The following is a 20,573-nucleotide window of genomic DNA, read 5'->3' on the forward strand; positions in this document are numbered from 1 at the left end:
ATGTCAGGTGTAACTTTCTTACTTGGAAATGATATTGGTGGAAGTCAAGTGTGTCCAGCTCCTCAGTTGTCTAGTGAGCCAGTGGCTGCGGCCCAGGATTGTGATGTCCCTGATGAGTTCCCTGCATGTGCTGTCACTAGGGCTAAGTCTAAAGTTACTGGTGATTTAGAGGATAATGATGATGATGATTTTATCCTAGCTGACACTTTTCTTGCTAATTTGGACCACTCACCAGATGAGGCAGTACCCCGTAGTGTTGATAATTTGTCTCGTCAAGAGTTGGTTGAGTTGCAGGTTGCTGACCCTGAGTTGAAAGGTCTAGCAAACTCTGCTTGCAGTGAGGAAGAGTCAGCTGGTGCTTCTACTTGTTATTATATAAAGTCAGGAGTACTTATGAGAAAGTGGAGACCCCCAACAGCATCAGCCGACTGTGAATGGGAGGTTGTACATCAAGTTGTCATCCCTCGTGTTTGTAGGCAGGATATCATTAGAGTGGCTCATGATTCCAGTTTGGCAGGACACCTTGGAGTGAGGAAGACTGTGGCACGCATTTTGAAACACTTCTACTGGCCAGGTATCTTCAGGGATGTTTCCTGGTATTGCAAGTCTTGTCACACCTGTCAAGTTGTGGGGAAGTGTCATCAGACCGAAAAGGTTGCACCTCTAGTTCCCATTCCTCCTTTTGAGGCGCCATTCACCTGTGTGTTGGTGGATATTGTGGGCCCTCTTCCTAAGACTTTTTCAGGATTTTCTTATGTGTTGACCCTGATTGATATGGCTACTCATTATCCTGAAGCCATTCCACTTAAAAATATCTCAGCAAAGAACGTGGTTAAGGAAATGCTAGAGTTCTTCACAAAGTTTGGTCTGCCCAAGGAGGTACAGTCAGACCGGGGAAGTAATTTCATGTCAAATGTTTTCAAGCAGTCTCTGAAAGAGTTGGGCATCACCCAGATCACGTCTTCAGCTTACCATCCCCAGACCCAAGGAGCGTTGGAGAGATATCATCAAACACTCAAATCGATGCTCAAGAAATACTGTTTGGAACATCAGAAAGACTGGGATAAAGGTCTTCCATTCGTTGTATTTGCCGCAAGAGAATCTCCAAATGAATCTCTGGGCTTCTCACCTTTTGAACTACTGTTTGGCCATGAAGTAAGAGGACCCTTTAAGTTACTCAAGGAATGCTGGCTGTCGGAGGAAGATGACATTAACCTGCTGGAGTATGTGATGAAGTTCAAAGAACGGCTGTCCACTGCTTTACAGCTGGCGAGAGAGAATTTAGGAGCTGCTCAGAAGATGAAGACTTGGTATGATAAGAAGTCCAGGTTACGCCACTTTCAGCCAGATCAGGTTTTGATTCTGCTACCGGAGCACGGGCAACCTCTTCAAGCCAAGTTTAGTGGTCCTTATTTCGTGGAGAAGAAACTCAGTGATGTCAACTACGTCATCGCCACACCAGATCGTAGAAAGAACAAGCAACTTTGTCACATCAACATGCTAAAGTTATATCAAAGGCGGGACGAAAATAACCCAGTCTGCACTGTAGCTGTTCCACCCGAGTCTGCAAGTGAAGTTCTCCCATGCAGCGTGAGCCTGAGTGATAGTTTGGGGAAGAATCCTGATATCATGAATGATCTCCAGACTAAGCTTTCTCATCTAGCTCCCGAGGAAAGGCAGGAGTTTTCGGCATTACTGCAGGAGTACCCGCAAGTGTTCCGTGCTACTCCAGGAAAAACCACTGTGTTGATGCATGATGTCGATGTTGGAGGCGCAAAGCCAATTAAATTGCCTCCTTTACCGTGTGAACCCAGTGAAAGTTCCTCTCATCCAGAAGGAGCTTGGCTACCTGTTGGACCACAAGATGATTGAGCCCTGTCAGAGCGAGTGGAGTTCTCCTGTCACTCTAGTCCCTAAGCCAGGTGGGTCACAGCGGCTTTGCATCGACTACAGACATGTTAATCAGATAACCAAAACAAACACTTACCCTCTCCCTCGCGTGGAAGATTGCATAGACAAGATCGGAAAGGCTAGGTACATAAGTAAGTTTGATTTGTTAACGGAGACTCAGCTATCTGAGGCAACCGATAGCAAACCCTTTTCTGTATCCTCCTACTTTCTCTATACTCATTTCAAAGCCAAAGGTGGCTGTTGTGTATACATACGCAACGACTTATCTTGCTCTCGTGTTCCTGAACTTGATTCTTCTGAATTCTCCACACTCTGGCTTCGGCTTTCCTGTCATTCTCTGACTAAATATATCTGTGCTGTTTACTTATCCCCTAATTCTACTGACTATCAAAAATTCTTCGACTATCTTACTTCTACGATGGAACACATTCTGTCCATTTCTCCTTTCTCTGAAATCTCCATCCTTGGAGATTTCAATGTTCACCACCACCTTTGGCTCTCCTGTCCTTTCACGGATCCACCTGGTGAACAAGCCTACATCTTTTCTATCCTTAATGACCTAGAGCAGTTTGTACAGCACCCTACCCATATCCCTGACCGCCTTGGAGAGAGCTCCAACATACTTGACCTCTTCCTCACAACTAATCCTTCTGCTTACTCTGTTAATCTTTTCTCTCCGTTGGGCTCCTCTGATCACAACCTTATTACCTTAACCTGTCCTATCACTCCAGTACGGCCTGTGGACCCTCCAGGGAAACGTCGTCTGTGGCATTTTGGAGCCGCGGATTGGGAGGCCCTCAGGCAGTACTTCTTTGATTTTCCCTGGAATGATTATTGCTTCCATGGCCGTGAGCCATCTGAGTGTGCCTTGCTCATGACGGAAGTCATTCTCTCTGGCATGGAAGCATACATTCCTTTCTCATATCCTTTGACTAACGCAAGAAAACCTTGGTTTAATAACGCTTGTTCTAATGCTGTCCACAACAAGGAGAAGGCCTACAAAAGGTACCGAAGCCAACCCACCTGTGAATCACATCATCTTTACGTTTCTGCCCGGAATCGTGCTAAGTCTGTTCTTCGCTCTACTAAAAATAATTTCATCCATACTAAATGCTCTCAACTCTCCAACTCGAATTCTTCCTGCTCCTTCTGGCACCTTGCCAAAATTCTTTCTAACAACTTTACCTCATCATCCTTCCCTCCTCTTTTCTACTCTGATGGTTCTGTAGCTATTTCTTCTACTGATAAAGCAGATCTCTTTGCACAGACTTTCTCCTCCAATTCCACCTTAGACGATTCCGGTGCTGTTCCTCCATCACTTCTCCCCTCTGACTTTCTCATGGCTGACATTAAAATTTCTTCAGTTGATGTATTTTCTGCCATCACTGGCCTCAGTACTAACAAGGCATATGGGCCTGATGGGGTCCCTCCTGTTGTTCTCAAGAACTGTGCTTCTGTGCTTACACCCTGCCAAGGCAAACTCTTTCGCCTTTAACTGTCAACTTGTACCTTTCCTTCTTGCTGGAAGTTTAATCTCATTCAGCCAGTCCCAAAGAAGGGTGACCACTCCCAACCCTCCAACTATCGTCCAATTGCTTTAACGTCCTGTATTTCAAAAGTTTTCGAGTCAATTCTTAACAGAAAAATTTTAAGGCATCTTTCCTATCACAACCTTCTTTCCGATCGTCAGTATGGGTTCCGTCAGGGACGCTCCACTGGCGATCTTCTCACCTACCTTTCAGACTCCTGGTCATCCTCCTTTCGGGACTTTGGCGAAAGCTTTGCCATTGCACTTGACATCTCAAAGGCTTTCGATCGAGTCTGGCATAAATCTTTAATTTCCAAACTGCCCTCCTACGGTTTCTATCCTTCTATCTGTGCCTTCATCGCTAGCTTCCTTTCTGGTCGTTCTATAGCTGCTGTCGTAGACGGCCATCGTTCTTCTCCTAGATCTATCAACAGTGGTGTTCCTCAGGGCTCTGTCCTATCACCAACTCTCTTCCTTTTATTCCTCAATGATCTTCTAAGCTGTACATCTAACCCTATCCACTCATACGCTGATGACTCCACCCTTCATCTTTCCATTTGGTTCCCGCAACACCCATCTCAACAGTTACTTCAAGAAACAAGGGATGAGGCTATGGCACACCTAATGTCTGACTTGGCTCGTATCTCTGACTGGGGTAAAAATAATATGGTTGTCTTTAATGCATCTAAGACTCAGTTCTTACACCTATCAACCCGACAAAATCTTCCACAGGTATACCCATTAATGTTTAATAATATTCAGCTTAATCCTGCATCATCCTTGAACATGCTTGGGGTTTCATTTACTCGGGACTTATCTTGGAAAGATCATATTACATCTCTTGTAAAATCTGCTTCCATGAGATTGGGTGTGCTAAGCCAACTCCGCTCTTTCTTTACCCCTGCACAATTGTTGACTCTATACAGGGGTTTTATCCGCCCCTGTGTGGAGTACAACTCTCATATATGGGGAGGCTCCCCACACACAGCTCTTCTCAATAGGGTGGAGTCAAAGGCTTTTTGTCTCATTAACTCTCCTCCTCTTACTGACTCCCTTCAACCTCTGTCTCTTCGCCGCACTGTTGCATCTTTATCTCTTTTCTATCGCTACTTTAATGGTCACTGCTCCTCTGAACTGTCTGCTTGCATTCCTCCACCTCTACGACGGGCGCGTAGCACCCGTCTGGCAGCAAACTCTCATCCCTTTTCTGTCCAACTCTCTAATGCAAGAGTTAACCGTTACTCCCAGTCTTTCATTTATGCAACAGGTCAGCTCTGGAACTGTCTCCCTCTGTCTGTGTTTCCTGCTGCCTATGATCTCCAGTCTTTCAAACGCAGTGTGTCCAGGCATCTCAAAATGATCGGATCTTGAATTTGGCTCTCTATTGTATTTTGTTTTTCTCTTGGAGGGAACTGTTACTGCAGGCTCATGGCCTTTGGTTCCTTCTTCCTCGTATTAAAAAAAAAAAAGTACCTGTGACTGAATGTGCTAGGGAGATCTCATGTTTTGTAACACTAGGAAGGACTTTTGCATGTTATGTAATGCCATATGGTATGAAGAATGCACCAGCCACTTTTCAGAAGCTCATGAATGTTGTAACGGAGGGTTTGGCAGGGTGTGTTGTTTATTTTGATGATGTATTAATCTTCAGTGACAACTGGAAAGATCACCTATGCCATGTCAGTAAATTTCTTGAGCATCTGGTTCAGGCTAATCTTGTAGCTAATTTATCAAAGTGTGAGTTTGGTCAAGCTAAAGTTCAGTGCCTTGGGTGTGTAATTGGTGATGGACACGTTGCACCACCAGGAGCTAAGGTTCAGGTTATAAGTGATCTTCCCAGACCTAAAAGTAGGAAAGAGCTACAAAGATTTTTGGGAGTGGTAGGTTGTTGCTGGAGATTTGTTCTTAACTTTTCAATTCTTGTATCACCACTTACAGACCTACTGAAAAGGGGAGTTGAACTTGTCTGGACCGATAACTGTGAATCCTCTGTCAGCAAACTTAAAGCTATCCTATTAAGACAGCCAGTGGTCGCTACTCCAAATTTTGCTAAGCCTTTTAAGATGGCTGTTGACGCAAGTGATACGGGAGCTGGGGCTGTTTTGCTGCAAGAGGATGATCAGGGTATTGAACACCCTGTATCTTATTACAGTAAGAAGTTCACTCCACCTCAAAAGAACTACTCAACTATTGAGAAAGAGCTTTTGGCCTTGATTTTGGGTTTACAGCATTTTTCATTTTATTTGTGTTCTGGTTTTGACCCCATAGTCATTTATACCGATCATAACCCACTGAAATTCCTTAGTAAGTTTAAAGATAAAAATCAGAGATTGACAAGATGGAGTCTACTTCTTCAGGAGTATTCATTAGACATACAAAATGTCAAGGGGAAAGAAAATGTAATTGCAGATTGCTTATCTAGACTTTAGACAGATTGTTTTAGAGTAATAAGAAATTTCCTTTGTAAATTTCTTTTTCTTTGTGGGAAGGTGTTACATAGCCTATGATTTCATGATCCTTTGTGTAATTCTAACGTATATTATGCTGGATGTTTGATCAGGAGCGTGTTCTACCTCACTCCCCCCTTCTACCCTTATAGTAGAGTAAGTCATTCTTTCTGTTGTTCAGAGCAGGAGTGTCAACTCTTTGTCCCCTATGGCTTCATTTGCACGTCCTTCTTACATGTTGTATCAAGCTCTGCCGGCCCCTATATTATGAGCTCAGTCTCTGCATTAATTGCCACTTAGATCTACTCCTCATTTTGTTCACATCTCTGTCCTCCCCTGTTATTATTGTGAGTGCTCAGGAAGTCTCCAACCATCTAGCAGCTGTGTAATTTGAGTATAAGTGTTGTTGCATTTTTTCTTGTACTGTGTAGCATGGGGTGTTGGTTCGTAGGCCTGGTGAGGTTTTTGTGATTCGTGTGTTTTGGGTGTCAGCCATTATTGATAATATTTTGTATCTGTAATAATATAACTTGCATTCACTGAGCATTATCCGGTTTTCTCATTTTATCAGGGCTGACTTAGATAAATTTACTCTTGCTAATTTCGTGTTAATAGAGGCTATTGCAGTTAACCATATATTTAACCTGTTTTTGCCATTACATTATCCTTATGAGTCCTGAATGTTTAGTTGTTAGTTTGAGCATTAAACTTTAACTTGTAATTTTACCTAACTCTTTTGTTTTGAACCTGGAACTTTGCCGGACAGTTTTCTCTGTTCTGTAACAATATATATATATATATATATATATATATATATATATATATATATATATATATACACACACTATATACCGGTATACACACACACACACACACACACACATAAATATATATATATATATATATATATATATATATATATATGTATATAAAATCATCAGCAACAGCCGTTTGAGTATCCACTGCAGGACCGGCCTATCCCGACCGAAGTCGGGACGATACAGCCACTGTATCTCTACCAAGTGGCTTAGGCTGTCTGGTAGAGACTGTATGTAGGGTGAGAAGTGCTTGTAAGTGTAATTGTTGTGTTGAAGTGGCTTTGGATGTGTGTGTAGTCTGTGAACCAAGTGTAATCGGCCCGCGCAAGCCGACTGGGTGCAAGCATACTTTATAGTAAGCGACGCTGGTTGAACCACAGCACCCCTTGTGTCCGCCAATGCAGTACGTGGCCGGGTGAACACTCCTAAAGTTTATTACCCCAGCAGGGCGGGAACCCTGGCTCACCGGTGTACAAAACGCACACTCTACCACAGAGGCTCCATATATATATATATTTTGTTACAGAACAGAGAAAGATAATGCAGAGAAAGATAATGAACACTTCAAGTGAGAATACTAAAAATCACTACTGTCCCGCAAAGTTCCAGGTTCAAAACAAAAGATTTAGGTAAAATTACAAGTTAAAGTTTAATGCTCAAACTAACAACTAAACATTCAGGACTCATAAGGATAATGTAATAGCAAAAAACAGGTTAAATATATGGTTAACTACAATAGCCTCTATTAACACGAAATTAGCAAGAGTAAATTTATCTAGGTCAGCCCTGATAAAATGAGAAAACCGGATAATGTTCAGTTAATGCAAGATATATTATTACAGATACAAAATATTATTACTACTGGCTGACAGTAAAAACTTTACATCAATCACAAAAGCCTCACCAGGCCTACGAATCAACACCTCATGCTACACAGTACAAGAAAAAATGTAACAACACTTATACTCAAATTACACAGCAGCTAGATGGTTGGAGACTTCCTGAGCACTCACAAAAATAATAACAACTGTACAGGGGAGGACAGAGATGTGAACAAAATGAGGAGTAGATCTAAGTGGCAATTAATGCAGAGACTGAGCTCATTATATAGGGGCCGGCAGAGCTTGATACAATTTGTAAGAAGGACGCGCAAATGAAGCCATAGGGGACAAAGAGTTGACACTCCTGCTCTGAACAACAGAAAGAACGACTTACTCTACTATAAGGGAGGAGAAGGGGGAAGTGAGGTAGAACACGGAAGCTTGGTCACTATGGAAACCACGAGGCGAATCGTGATCAAACATGCAGCATACTGTACGTTAGAATTTCACAAAGGATGATGAAATCATAGGCTATGTAACACTTCCCCACACACACAAAAAAAGAAATTTACAAAGGAAATTTCTTATTACTCTAAAATATCCTGTCTAAAGTCTAGATAAGCAATCTGCAATATCATTTTCTTTCCCCTTGACATGTTGTATGTCTAATGAATACTCCTGAAGAAGTAGACTCCATCTTGTCAATCTCTGATTTTTATCTTTAAACTTACTAAGGAATTTCAGTGGGTTATGATCGGTATAAATGACTATGGGGTCAAAACCAGAACACAAATAAAATGAAAAATGCTGTAAACCCAAAATCAAGGCCAAAAGCTCTTTCTCAATAGTTGAGTAGTTCTTTTGAGGTGGAGTGAATTTCTTACTGTAGTAAGATACAGGGTGTTCAATACCCTGATCATCCTCTTGCAGCAAAACAGCCCCAGCTCCCGTATCACTTGCGTCAACAGCCATCTTAAAAGGCATAGCAAAATTTGGAGTAGCGAGCACTGGCTGTCTTAATAGGATAGCTTTAAGTTTGCTGAAAGAGGATTCACAGTTATCGGTTCAGACAAATTTAACTCCCCTTTTCAGTAGGTCTGTAAGTGGTAATACAAGAATTGAAAAGTTAAGAACAAATCTCCTGTAATAACCTACCATTCCCAAAAATCTTTGTAGCTCTTTCCTAGTTTTAGGTCTGGGAAGATCACTTATAACCTGAACCTTAGCTGCTGCTGGTGCAACGTGTCCATCACCAATTACGTACCCAAGGTACTGAACTTTAGCTTGACCAAACTCACACTTTGATAAATTAGCTGCAAGATTAGCCTGAACCAAATGCTCAAGAAATTTACTGACATGGCATAGGTGATCTTTCCAGTTGTCACTGAAGATTAATACATCATCATTATAAACAAAACACCCTGCCAAACCCTCTGTTACAACATTCATGAGCTTCTGAAATGTGGCTGGTGCATTCTTCATACCATATGGCATTACAGAACATGCAAAAGTCTTTCCTAGTGTTACAAAACATGAGATCTCCCTAGCACGTTCAGTCATAGGTACTTGCCAGTATCCCTTTAACAAATCAAACTTACATATGTACCTAGCCTTTCTGATCTTGTCTATGCAATCTTCCACGTGAGGGAGAGGGTAAGTGTCTGTTTTGGTTATCTGATTAACACGTCTGTAGTCGATGCAAAGCCGCTGTGACCCACCTGGCTTAGGGACTAGAGTGACAGGAGAACTCCACTCGCTCTGACAAGGCTCAATCATCTTGTGGTCCAACAGGTAGCCAAGCTCCTTCTGGATGAGAGGAACTTTCACTGGGTTCACACGGTAAGGAGGCAGTTTAATTGGCTTTGCGTCTCCAACATCGACATCATGCATCAACACAGTGGTTCTTCATGGAGTGGCACGGAACACTTGCGGGTACTCCTGCAGTAATGCCGAAAACTCCTGCCTTTCCTTGGGATCTAGATGAGAATGTTTAGTCTGGAGATCATTCATGATATCAGGATTCTTCCCCAAATTATCACTCAGGCTCATGCTGCATGAGAGAACTTCACTTGCAGACTCGGGTGGAACAGCTACAGTGCAGACTGGGTTATTTTCGTCCTGCCTTTGATATAACTTTAGCATGTTGATGTGACAAAGTTGCTTGTTCTTTCTACGATCTGGTGTGGCGATGACGTAGTTGACATCACTGAGTTTCTTCTCCACGAAATAAGGACCACTAAACTTGGCTTGAAGAGGTTGCCCATGCACCAGTAGCAGAATCAAAACCTGATCTCCTGGCTGAAAGTGGCGTAACCTGGACTTCTTATCATACCAAGTCTTCATCTTCTCCTGAGCAGCTCCTAAATTCTCTCTCGCCAGCTGTAAAGCAGTGGACAGCCGTTCTTTGAACTTCATCACATACTCCAGCAGGTTGACGTCATCTTCCTCCGACAGCCAGCATTCCTTGAGTAGCTTAAGGGGTTCTCTTACTTCATGGCCAAACAGTTGTTCAAGGGTGAGAAGCCCAGTGATTCATTTGGAGATTCTCTTGCGGCAAATACAACGAATGGAAGACCTTTATCCCAGTCTTTCTGATGTTCCAAACAGTATTTCTTGAGCATCGATTTGAGTGTTTGATGATATCTCTCCAACGCTCCTTGGGTCTGGGGATGGTAAGCTGAAGACGTGATCTGGGTGATGCCCAACTCTTTCAGAGACTGCTTGAAAACATTTGACATGAAATTACTTCCCCGGTCTGACTGTACCTCCTTGGGTAGACCAAACTTGGTGAAGAACCCTAGCATTTCCTTAACCACGTTCTTTGCTGAGATATTTCTAAGTGGAATGGTTTCAGGATAACGAGTAGCCATATCAATCAGGGTCAGCACATAAGAAAATCCTGAAGAAGTCTTAGGAAGAGGGCCCACAATATCCACCAACACACGGGTGAATGGCGCCTCAAAAGGAGGAATGGGAACTAAAGGTGCAACCTTTTCGGTCTGATTACACTTCCCCACAACTTGACAGGTGTGACAAGACTTACAATACCAGGAAACATCTCTGAAGATACCTAGCCAGTAGAAGTGTTTCAAAATGCGTGCCACAGTCTTCCTCACTCCAAGGTGTCCTGCCAAACTGGAATCATGAGCCACTCTAATGATCCTGCCTACAAACACGAGGGATGACAACTTGATGTACAACCTCCCCTTCACAGTCGGCTGATGCTGTTGGGGGTCTCCACTTTCTCATAAGTACTCCTGACTTTATATAATAACAAGTAGAAGCACCAGCTGACTCTTCCTCACTGCAAGCAGAGTTAGCTAGACCTTTCAACTCAGGGTCAGCAACCTGCAACACAACCAACTCTTGACGAGACAAATTATCAACACTACGGGGTACTGCCTCATCTGGTGAGTGGTCCAAATTAGCAAGAAAAGTTTCAGCTAGGATAACATCATCATCATCATTATCCTCTAAGTCACCAGTAACTTTAGACTTAACCCTAGTGACAGCACATGCAGAGAACACATCAGGGACATCACAATCCTGGGTCGCAGTCACTGGTTCACTAGACAACTGAGGAGCTGGACACACTTGACTTCCACCAATATCATTTCCAAGTAAGAAAGTTACACCTGACATTGGGAGTGTCTCAACCAACCCAACCATAATGGAACCATTAACAAAACCAGACTCTAAATTCATTCTGCACAGAGGGACAGAGAAGTAATTATTCCCGACACCTTGTAAGATTACAGTTTCATCAGAGGAATTAACATTAGAGCCTAGAACACTGATTAGCATAAGGGATTGGCAGGCACCTGTATCACGATATATTTTAACTGATTTCCTGTCATTACTGTCCAGAGGACTGACAAAACCATCAGACAAGAAATTAGCACATGAACTCTTAAGAGTGTCACCCACGTTACTGCTCAAAAGAGGAGCTTCATCATGAGAATTTAATTTGCCCCTCAAAGCAGGTTCAGTTAACTCGGTTAAAGAATTCTGGGAACTCTCAAGGGTGGACACTAGACCAATTGACTGAATATTTAAAGACTCCTTTTTGTTCACATCATGCTGTCTCCTGAAACATTTCTCTGTAGTATGACCAAGCTTACTACAATAAGTACATTTACTTTTCTGAAATCTAGAGGTGGAGCTGGTATTTACTTCCTGAGAAACATCATCTTTATTCTCTTTCCTGTTATCTGTACTCTGAGTAGAGGCAACGAACTTACTCTCAGCTTTCCTTTTTTCTTTAGAATATCTCTTGTGAGTGAGAACATATTCATCAGCTAAAACTGCAGCATCAGACAAATTATCTATTCTTTTCTCATCAAGATATAGGCTTACATCTTTATTAATACACCTTTTGAAGTCCTCCAGCAAAATCATCTGCTTAAATTTATCAAAATCAGAATCCACATTCTTAGAATTTAACCACTGCTCTAACAGATCTTCTTTGATTTTTGCATACTCAACATGGGATTCCTTATCTTGCTTTTGTCCTAAATTTTACTCTATAGGCTTCAGGAACAAGCTCATAGGCCTTAAGAATCAAGCTCTTAACTACATCATAATTATCAGAATGATCCTGTCGCAAAGATGCATATGTTACTTGAGCTTCAGTGAGAACAGTTTGAAGGAGTACTGGCCAATACTTTTTGGGCCAATTAAAACCTGTAGCTACCCTCTCAAACAACTGAAAATACTTTGTTAAATCAGATTCATTAAAAGAAGGGAGAAGTTTAACATTTTTAACCACATCGAAATCATCAGAGCAAGATAATCCAGTTCCACCTTGTTTCATGCGATACTCATGGTCTGCCTGAATCCTAGCAAGTTCAACTTGTGCCTGAAACTCAGCCTCCTTAGCACGAGCCTGAAACTCAGCCTCCTTAGCACTGGCCTGAAACTCAGCCTCCTTAGCACGAGCCTCCTGCAGAGCTAGCTGTAACTTAGCTATTTCAATCTGCGTTTGCTCATCTGGAGGAGTTACATTAAACAAGCTTTTATTAATCATGTCAACAATTTGATCTTTAGAATGATGAGAGCGAACTGCAATTCCCAATTGTTGAGCAACAAGCTTAAGTTCATTCTTTGTTCTGTTTTCTACATCACACACTGTTTGCACATTTGACAAAAAATCTTTGGCTTCATCAACCATAGTATTAGTAGACATCATGAATAAATCACAGTCACAAAATATCAAGCAATATCCTTATGATAATATCCTGAATATCCTGATAAGAGGTCGCCAAATTTATGTTACGGAACAGAGAAAGATAATGAACACTTCAAGTGAGAATACTAAAAATCACTACTGTACCGCAAAGTTCCAGGTTCAAAACAAAAGAGTTAGGCAAAATTACAAGTTAAAGTTTAATGCTGAAACTAACAACTAAACATTCAGGACTCATAAGGATAATGTAATGGCAAAAAACAGGTTAAATATATGGTTAACTGCAATAGCCTCTATTAACACGAAATTAGCAAGAGTAAATTTATCTAAGTCAGCCCTGATAAAATGAGAAAACCGGATAATGCTCAGTTAATGCAAGATATATTATTACAGTTACAAAATATTATTACTACTGGCTGACAGTAAAAACTTTTTTGAATCAACACCTCATGCTACACAGTACAAGAAAAAATGTAACAACACTTATACTCAAATTACACAGCAGCTAGATGGTTGGAGACTTCCTGAGCACTCACAAAAATAATAACAACTGTACAGGGGAGGACAGAGATGTGAACAAAATGAGGAGTAGATCTAAGTGGCAATTAATGCAGAGACTGAGCTCATTATATAGGGGCCAGCAGAGCTTGATACTACTTGTAAGAAGGACGCGCAAATGAAGCCATAGGGGACAAAGAGTTGACACTCCTGCTCTGAACAACAGAAAGAACGACTTACTCTACTATAAGGGAGGAGAAGGGGGAAGTGAGGTAGAACACTGAAGCTTGGTCACTATGGAAGCCATGAGGCGAATCGTGATCAAACATGCAGCATACTGTACGTTAGAATTTCACAAAGGATGATGAAATCATAGGCTATGTAACATATATATATATATATATATATATATATATATATATATATATATAATATATATATATATATATATATATATATATATATAATATATATATATATATATATATATATATATATATATATATATATATATTCGTCTATAAATATATATCTTCACATGTACATTTTGCTTGTGACTGTAATATCACTTCTTGAGTTTAATATGACAAATGTTGGTTGTAAACTGATATTTCAAAATTCACTTGGTGGATGGTCACAGGTTGCCATTCGTACGATAATTACCGTACATGTACGATTAAACTGCCTCTGGTACGATGTACGATACCTTTTTTTATCGTACATTCTGTACGATAATTCTTTGTTTTATGGCATAAGAGTTTTAATTTTAAAAATGATAATAAAAAAAGCCATTTCGTCAAGAGTAAATCTTTTCCATAGATAGTATGTTAACTGTAAAATGAGAAATCGTAATTTTCCTTAGTGCACGTAGGGTAATTGTGTTTATGAGATAACTAGGCTTGTACTGAACGAAATGTACTGGCACATTTCGAGTCACATTGACGGTTGACTATTACGGTTTGATATCCGTCAGTCGTCACCGTGAAGTAGGCTACTATACAGTATAAAAGAAATATTTATTTTGATAAGAATTACCTAAAAGTATCATGGGTAATCAGTGATTTGTAAATGGTGTAGAGGATATGTATATTTTATTTTATAAATTTTGATGAATTTAATTAACTTTTCTAAACTGAATATTGTTACATAAACCTCCCTTATATGATACCTGCTGTATACAGTATTTACATAAGCCATTACATATATCGAAACTTTTATGAAATTCCGTTTTTTCTATTACATGAGACTAATGCTGTTCATATAAATTTAAAACACCATTGGAGACGTGTTGGTAAGAACTCCATCATTTATTTTATCATCATATTACAGTAGAGCTTGTGTATAGTAGGACCCGCGTACGTTTGCGGCTGTGGTGTGGCCCGCACCTGTGTACAGTGTTGCCACGTTTTCTATACCGTTATCTCTCTCTCTCTCTCTCTCTCCATATAAATTTAAAACACCATTGGAGACGTGTTGGTAAGAACTCCATCATTTATTTTATCATCATATTACAGTAGAGCTTGTGTATAGTAGGACCCGCGTACGTTTGCGGCTGTGGTGTGGCCCGCACCTGTGTACAGTGTTGCCACGTTTTCTATACCGTTATCTCTCTCTCTCTCTCTCTCTCCTGGCGGGAAATGTGAGCCACCCTGAGTACTTTTGATTCTTTTATAAGTTATTTATAATTGTGCTTTCATTTGTAAATTTGGTTTTGTTATATTTAGTGATGCCGACAATGCATTCAATGCATGCCCCTCTCCTGCCTCTCTCTCTCTCTCTCTCTCTCTCTCTCTCTCTCTTTCTCTCTCTCTCTCTCTCTTTTATTGCAAGAGACATTTTTGATATTTTCTTTTACATAATATTGTATATATTGTAAATTTGATATCATTTCCACACCACCCTTGAGGTATTTGTCTTGGCGCGCTTTTTTTTAAGAGGTGTCCCCAATAGGCCTATTCCTCTATCTCACAGAAGGCAGAAAAACAGAAGAAAAAGAAGATCTCTCGCTAATCTTTGTTGCTGCAGCTGTACGAGAGATGACCTTTGATAGGCCATGAAGAACTACTCCCTTCTCCTTCTCCTCCTGAAAATATTGCCTTACATTGAAGACAATTTCTTTAGCCTGGCTGTGTAGAAGCGAGGAATGGGCTGATTGAGCTGCCATGCTGTCTGTGCAGAGGACATAAAGGAAGTGACACGAGGTCACCGCCAGGAAACTATGCTGTCAAGGCCACCGACTGGGTGTGGAAGTGTTGCCGCTCGCGAGTGAATAATGTTTTTTTTTTTTTTACTTCGGTATTGGCATATGCCTACTATTTTGTCCTACATATTAGCTTATGATTATAAATGTGATTATTCCTTGCCCTTAAAATTATGGTAAAAGCCAGTAAATGTGAGCATTTTTCCCTAGCAACACCTGTACAAGCTATGGTTCGGTCTATGGAGGGGTACATACTTTATCTTAGGCCAGACTGGGTGTGTAAGTGTTGACACTCACAAGAATTACATGAATTATTTCTTTTACTTTGGATATTGGCATATTTCTTCTTTTTTCAGGCTCATTATCTTATATCCATAACTGATATCATTACCCACCCTAAAACTACGCTAAAAACCATTAAAAGTGACTACAATTTCTTTTAGCAACACTGTACAATATGTATGCCATGTTTCTGTGTTACTGTATAAATATTTTATGCATAATAAGATTACTGTTGATTCATCCATCAAAATACACAAGTGTAAGTTTTATTCATCTGAATTTATCGAATTTGTGATGCCTTGTACATAAATAGCTTCCGCTTCACATTGCAAGTTGTGGAAACGTGGCACCATTGTACACAGGTGTGGGCCACACCACAGCCGCAAACGTACGCGAGTCCTGCTATAGTAGTAGCAGTAAAAGTATACGATAATTTTCGCAGGCATCCGATATAGTTTTACAATAATTTGGGTGGAAAAACGATAATTGTGAAATATCAGTACGATAATTCGATCAAAAAAATATGGCAACCCACCGCGGGAGGCTCAGACAGTTGCCGCCTAGGTTTTGATGGGAGAGGTGCTACACGCTACAGAATTTATTTTCAGTTTGATTAGCATGTGGTCAACTGAAAAAACACTTTCTCTGATTAAGATGCTTCATGCAACTCTTTGTTTGTGGGATGTGATATGCAAAATACAAAAACACAGGAAAGAAAAAAGACGAAGTACAGAGACTTGCTGATGAGTACAAGGTAACAATTATTGATATGCAGAAAATAATTCACAACTTAAAGACACAATTCAGGACAGAACACAAAAGACTAAAAAGAAGTGGCTGTTCCCCCAAGAAATGTAGCTGGTTTGGTTATCAAGCATTACTCTTCCTACGTCAAGGATATGAGCTAAGAGGAAGCCGGTGCACAGACGACGGTACAGATGAGGTAAGCACAATTTTAGGCCAAAAAATAAAGTGAATAGGCTACACGTACGTGGATAGATACTACTATAGCGTATGGCCATTGACTCGTCATATGTAGCCTCGTCCACAGATGATATCCTGCCAATGGCAAGACAGCCAGCAGTTTGCATCAAAATACTGAGTCCATTTCATATTGTATCAGTCGTCCATTGCCACCATTAATAGTGAAAAGATTCGTATATTAGTGCTAGTGTACTGGAAACGAGAGGTTGATGATGCCAATTACTTTTGAAACATGTTGCCAATGTGTATGTGTGCGTGTTTTTTTTTTCTGGAATAATATATATATATATATATATATATATATATATATATAGATATATATATATATATTATATATATATAATGATTGCATTGCGCAGTTGACCCTTGTGTGGTGTGGTGCGGTGAGGATCTGTCCGTTCTCCCCTTTGGGGCTAAGATGTGAATGAATGTGTTTGAATGGATGAGTAAATGGGGAGTGTGTCATCCTGTCTTGGCTACCTCCCTTTCCTTGGGGGAAGCAGCCTAGATATATATATATATATATATATATATATATATATATATATATACGAATTCATTCATAGCTGTTATATAACAGAGATATGTTACCAGTACACCAGAATTATATTTAATTTTGTTTGCTTTCCTGTCATCCCTTGTTTGGAAAAAAAAAAAAAAAGTTTTGAGTCCCCCACTTTCCATTATTGTCATCATAGAGAAACATGTATAATTAGTGCTAATAAGCAGGTTAAATACTAGGTACTTAGGACTTAATGGGAAAGGATGACTAACACGAAATGCATATAATATTTTGGTGAACATTGCTGCATGTCACTGTCTCCGATTTATGATGACTCTGGCGGGAACTCATTGGCGGACAGAAGTTAAAGTTATGTACAGACTACATCATTATGGCAACCAGAGTCCCTTAAGAATGGTTATTTTGCCAAGAAACTCTTCTGGAGAAACGAAATATTCACAGAACGCTCTTCTGACATTTTCTGCTGTGTTCCCTGACCTCCTTGGCACATTCTGTGATTTAATTAAACACATGTCATTATTTTCGACTTCACATCTCCAAGATCTCGGGACTGTTGTGCCGTCCACTACATCCTCACTGTCAAATGTTCCAGGAGGTGAATAATTGTTGCTTGCTGCATGATCCCTGCGACGGAAGTTATGGAAATAAATACAAGTTAGGGAAACTGTTTCATCTTTGTTAGGGTGCAAGGCTATATTTTCCTAAAAACTCTGGAAACAGCTGCTAAAATACCAAACACATTCTCCACTACCCTCCGTGTCCTGCTTAACCTGTAGTTGAAAATTCTTTCTGGGGATGCTTGTGGATGATGTTCAGGTATAGGTTTCATTACCGGTTCATTATTTGACAGTGCAAATGCATCATCCGCCACAAGCACATAGGGAGCAGTGGTATTTTGTCTCCCCAAAGGTTCAGCAGGGAGTAGATTAAGTTGGTTTCTTTCCATCTTTTTATAGATACTTGTTGGTTTGAAAACCCCACCATCTGAAATCCGACCTTTGCACCCCACGTCTGCATATATAACAATGTGCGTATACTATTGCCAATACAACTACACTGAATGTTCCCTTATAGTTATAGAAGAGACTTCCACTGCATTTTGGTGCTTGTATTTGAATATGTTTTCCATCCATGGGACCATAACGGTGTGGAAAATTCCACACAGTAGCGAATCCTTCTGCCATGCTAACCCACTCTTCATGTGTTCGAAGAATCTGTAGAAGAATTTGTATTTTAATTATGTATTAATATGCAGGCTGAGGTAGAGGAGACTGAGGAGAAAAAACGAAGGGAATGTGCTGGTGTTTGTGTGTGTGTGTGTTCTTACCTAATTGTATCTTTACAGGAATGAGTCAAGCTCGTACTGTCCCATGTCTTAACCCGCCCCGTCCTGTCAACGTATGGGCACGTTGCAACGTTTTGCATTTGCCAGTCCCGGTGACGTACCGGTACGTTGTGCAATTGAAAAGTGCGTAATTTCCACAATTTTCAAATTTCGCGCTTGATTTTCGGTACGTATCCTCGCTTGACCTTCCCCTACCTACCACCAGGTGGGGACACTCGGCGACCTTGTGCGACCTGCGCTAACCCGCGGCTCGTTCACTTACCTGTTAGCAACGGTCCTGCTCAGACATGGTGACGAGAGATCTCTCAGAGGTCAAAATTCAAGCTGCCCTGGACGCCTTTACAGGCGACAGTGATTCCCCACTGGACGACAAGGTTGTTGACAAAGATTATGTGCAGCCAGAGGAGGAAACCACCAGCAGTGATGAAGAAGTTCCGTCCCCCAGGAAGCGGCAGTATGTGACTTACCGTGCTGCTAGAGAGGGCCAGCTGGCCAAAAAACCACGTGCAACATCCTATGCCCAGCCCCAACGTGATGTGGAACCCGAATTTGATGACGAGGACAAGGACGAGGACGGAGCCGTGGGACTTGCTGCCACGTGGTATGGACGTGAGGTGATTACTCATCGTGGCCCCGAGTGCACACCACGTCGGAGGAGCAGGTATGGGCCTAGTATTTTGTTTGGGGAGGTAGGAAGTGCTGTGGAGGGAGTGGGGAGTGAAAGGGAAAGTGCAGGGAGGAGTATGGAAGTGACAGTAGCGTGAGTGAGTCATCGCTTTCCCTAGGTAGTGTGAGGCGGTGGGGTGTATCACGTGGGCGAGTGCTGGTGCGTTCTGTATCATGTGGGGTTGTGATGGAGAGGGAAGGTGGGGAGGAACCACTCCCCAGCACGTCTTATGCTCCCCAATATTCCTGAACTTCATTTCCACAGCCCCCTAATGTTCCTCAAGGCCGTAAGGGTGGGAAAGGGAAAGGGTAAAGGCAGAGGGAAGAGGAGTGAGAGTGGGGAAGCCCTCCGCATTCCTTCTCCCCAACCTCCCCCACCAGCATCTCCTCCCCACCCAGACGAAGGCGGTGATGGGGATGATGGGGACGAGGGATTTGTGGGATGGAATTGGGAGGATGGGAGTGATTTTTCTCCCCTCATTCACCACTTCACTGAGCAGGGGCGCGCTGGCTGCATTGCTCCCAGAATTCACCGTAATTTCACCAGGATGGATTTTTTCCACCTGTTTTTTATTGAGGCATTCGTGGAGCAGATTGTTATCAAACCAACCTTTTTGCAAGCACCCAGCACCGTGAGAGGGGAAGATTGGGAACAAGGAGCAGGCATTCTGTCATATATGATTACCCTGTCTCCCTTTCAGAAATGTTCCTATTTTTTGCCCTGGTCCTTTTGATGGATATTATACGAAAGAACAGAATTCTGGCTTACTGGACAAGGGACCCTGTTATGTTTACACCAATATTTGGGCAAGTCATGAGCCGTAATCGCTTTAAACAAATTCTAAGTCCCCTCCATTTCCATGATGCTCATGATCCTGCAAATGCGAACGACACAGATAAGATGAGGCGAATTAGGTTGGTCTTTGATCACCTGAGGCAAACTTTTCATTCGTCATTTTATCCCCATAGAGACCTTTTCATAGACGAGAGTCTCGTGTTGTGGAGAGGTACTATTTCATTTAGGCAGTATATACCCAGCAAAAGGCACCGTTTTTGGTTCAAGATCTTTGTTATGTGCGACTGTAGGACTGGATACGTGCAAGACATAGTCTTGTACACCGGTGCACAGACAGACATAATAGAAGATCGGAGTATTGGACTGTCGGGAGCAGTGGTAAAGACAGTGATAGAGGACTACCTTCATCATGGTCATGTCTTCTCCCTGGACAACCGGTACACTAGCCCTCTTCTCGCTCGTTATCTACACATGCATGAAACGGGAATCTGTGGAACCGTGAAGGTGAACTGGCGTCACATGGTCAAGGTAGTGCGGAAACTTGACAGGAATGAGGTTGTCTTCTTCAA

This window comes from Coenobita brevimanus, chromosome 64 (genome assembly GCF_032717465.1).
Source record: "Coenobita brevimanus isolate Jiangsu-jjx chromosome 64, ASM3271746v2, whole genome shotgun sequence".
In the NCBI taxonomy this organism is placed as follows: Eukaryota; Metazoa; Arthropoda; class Malacostraca; order Decapoda; family Coenobitidae; genus Coenobita; species Coenobita brevimanus.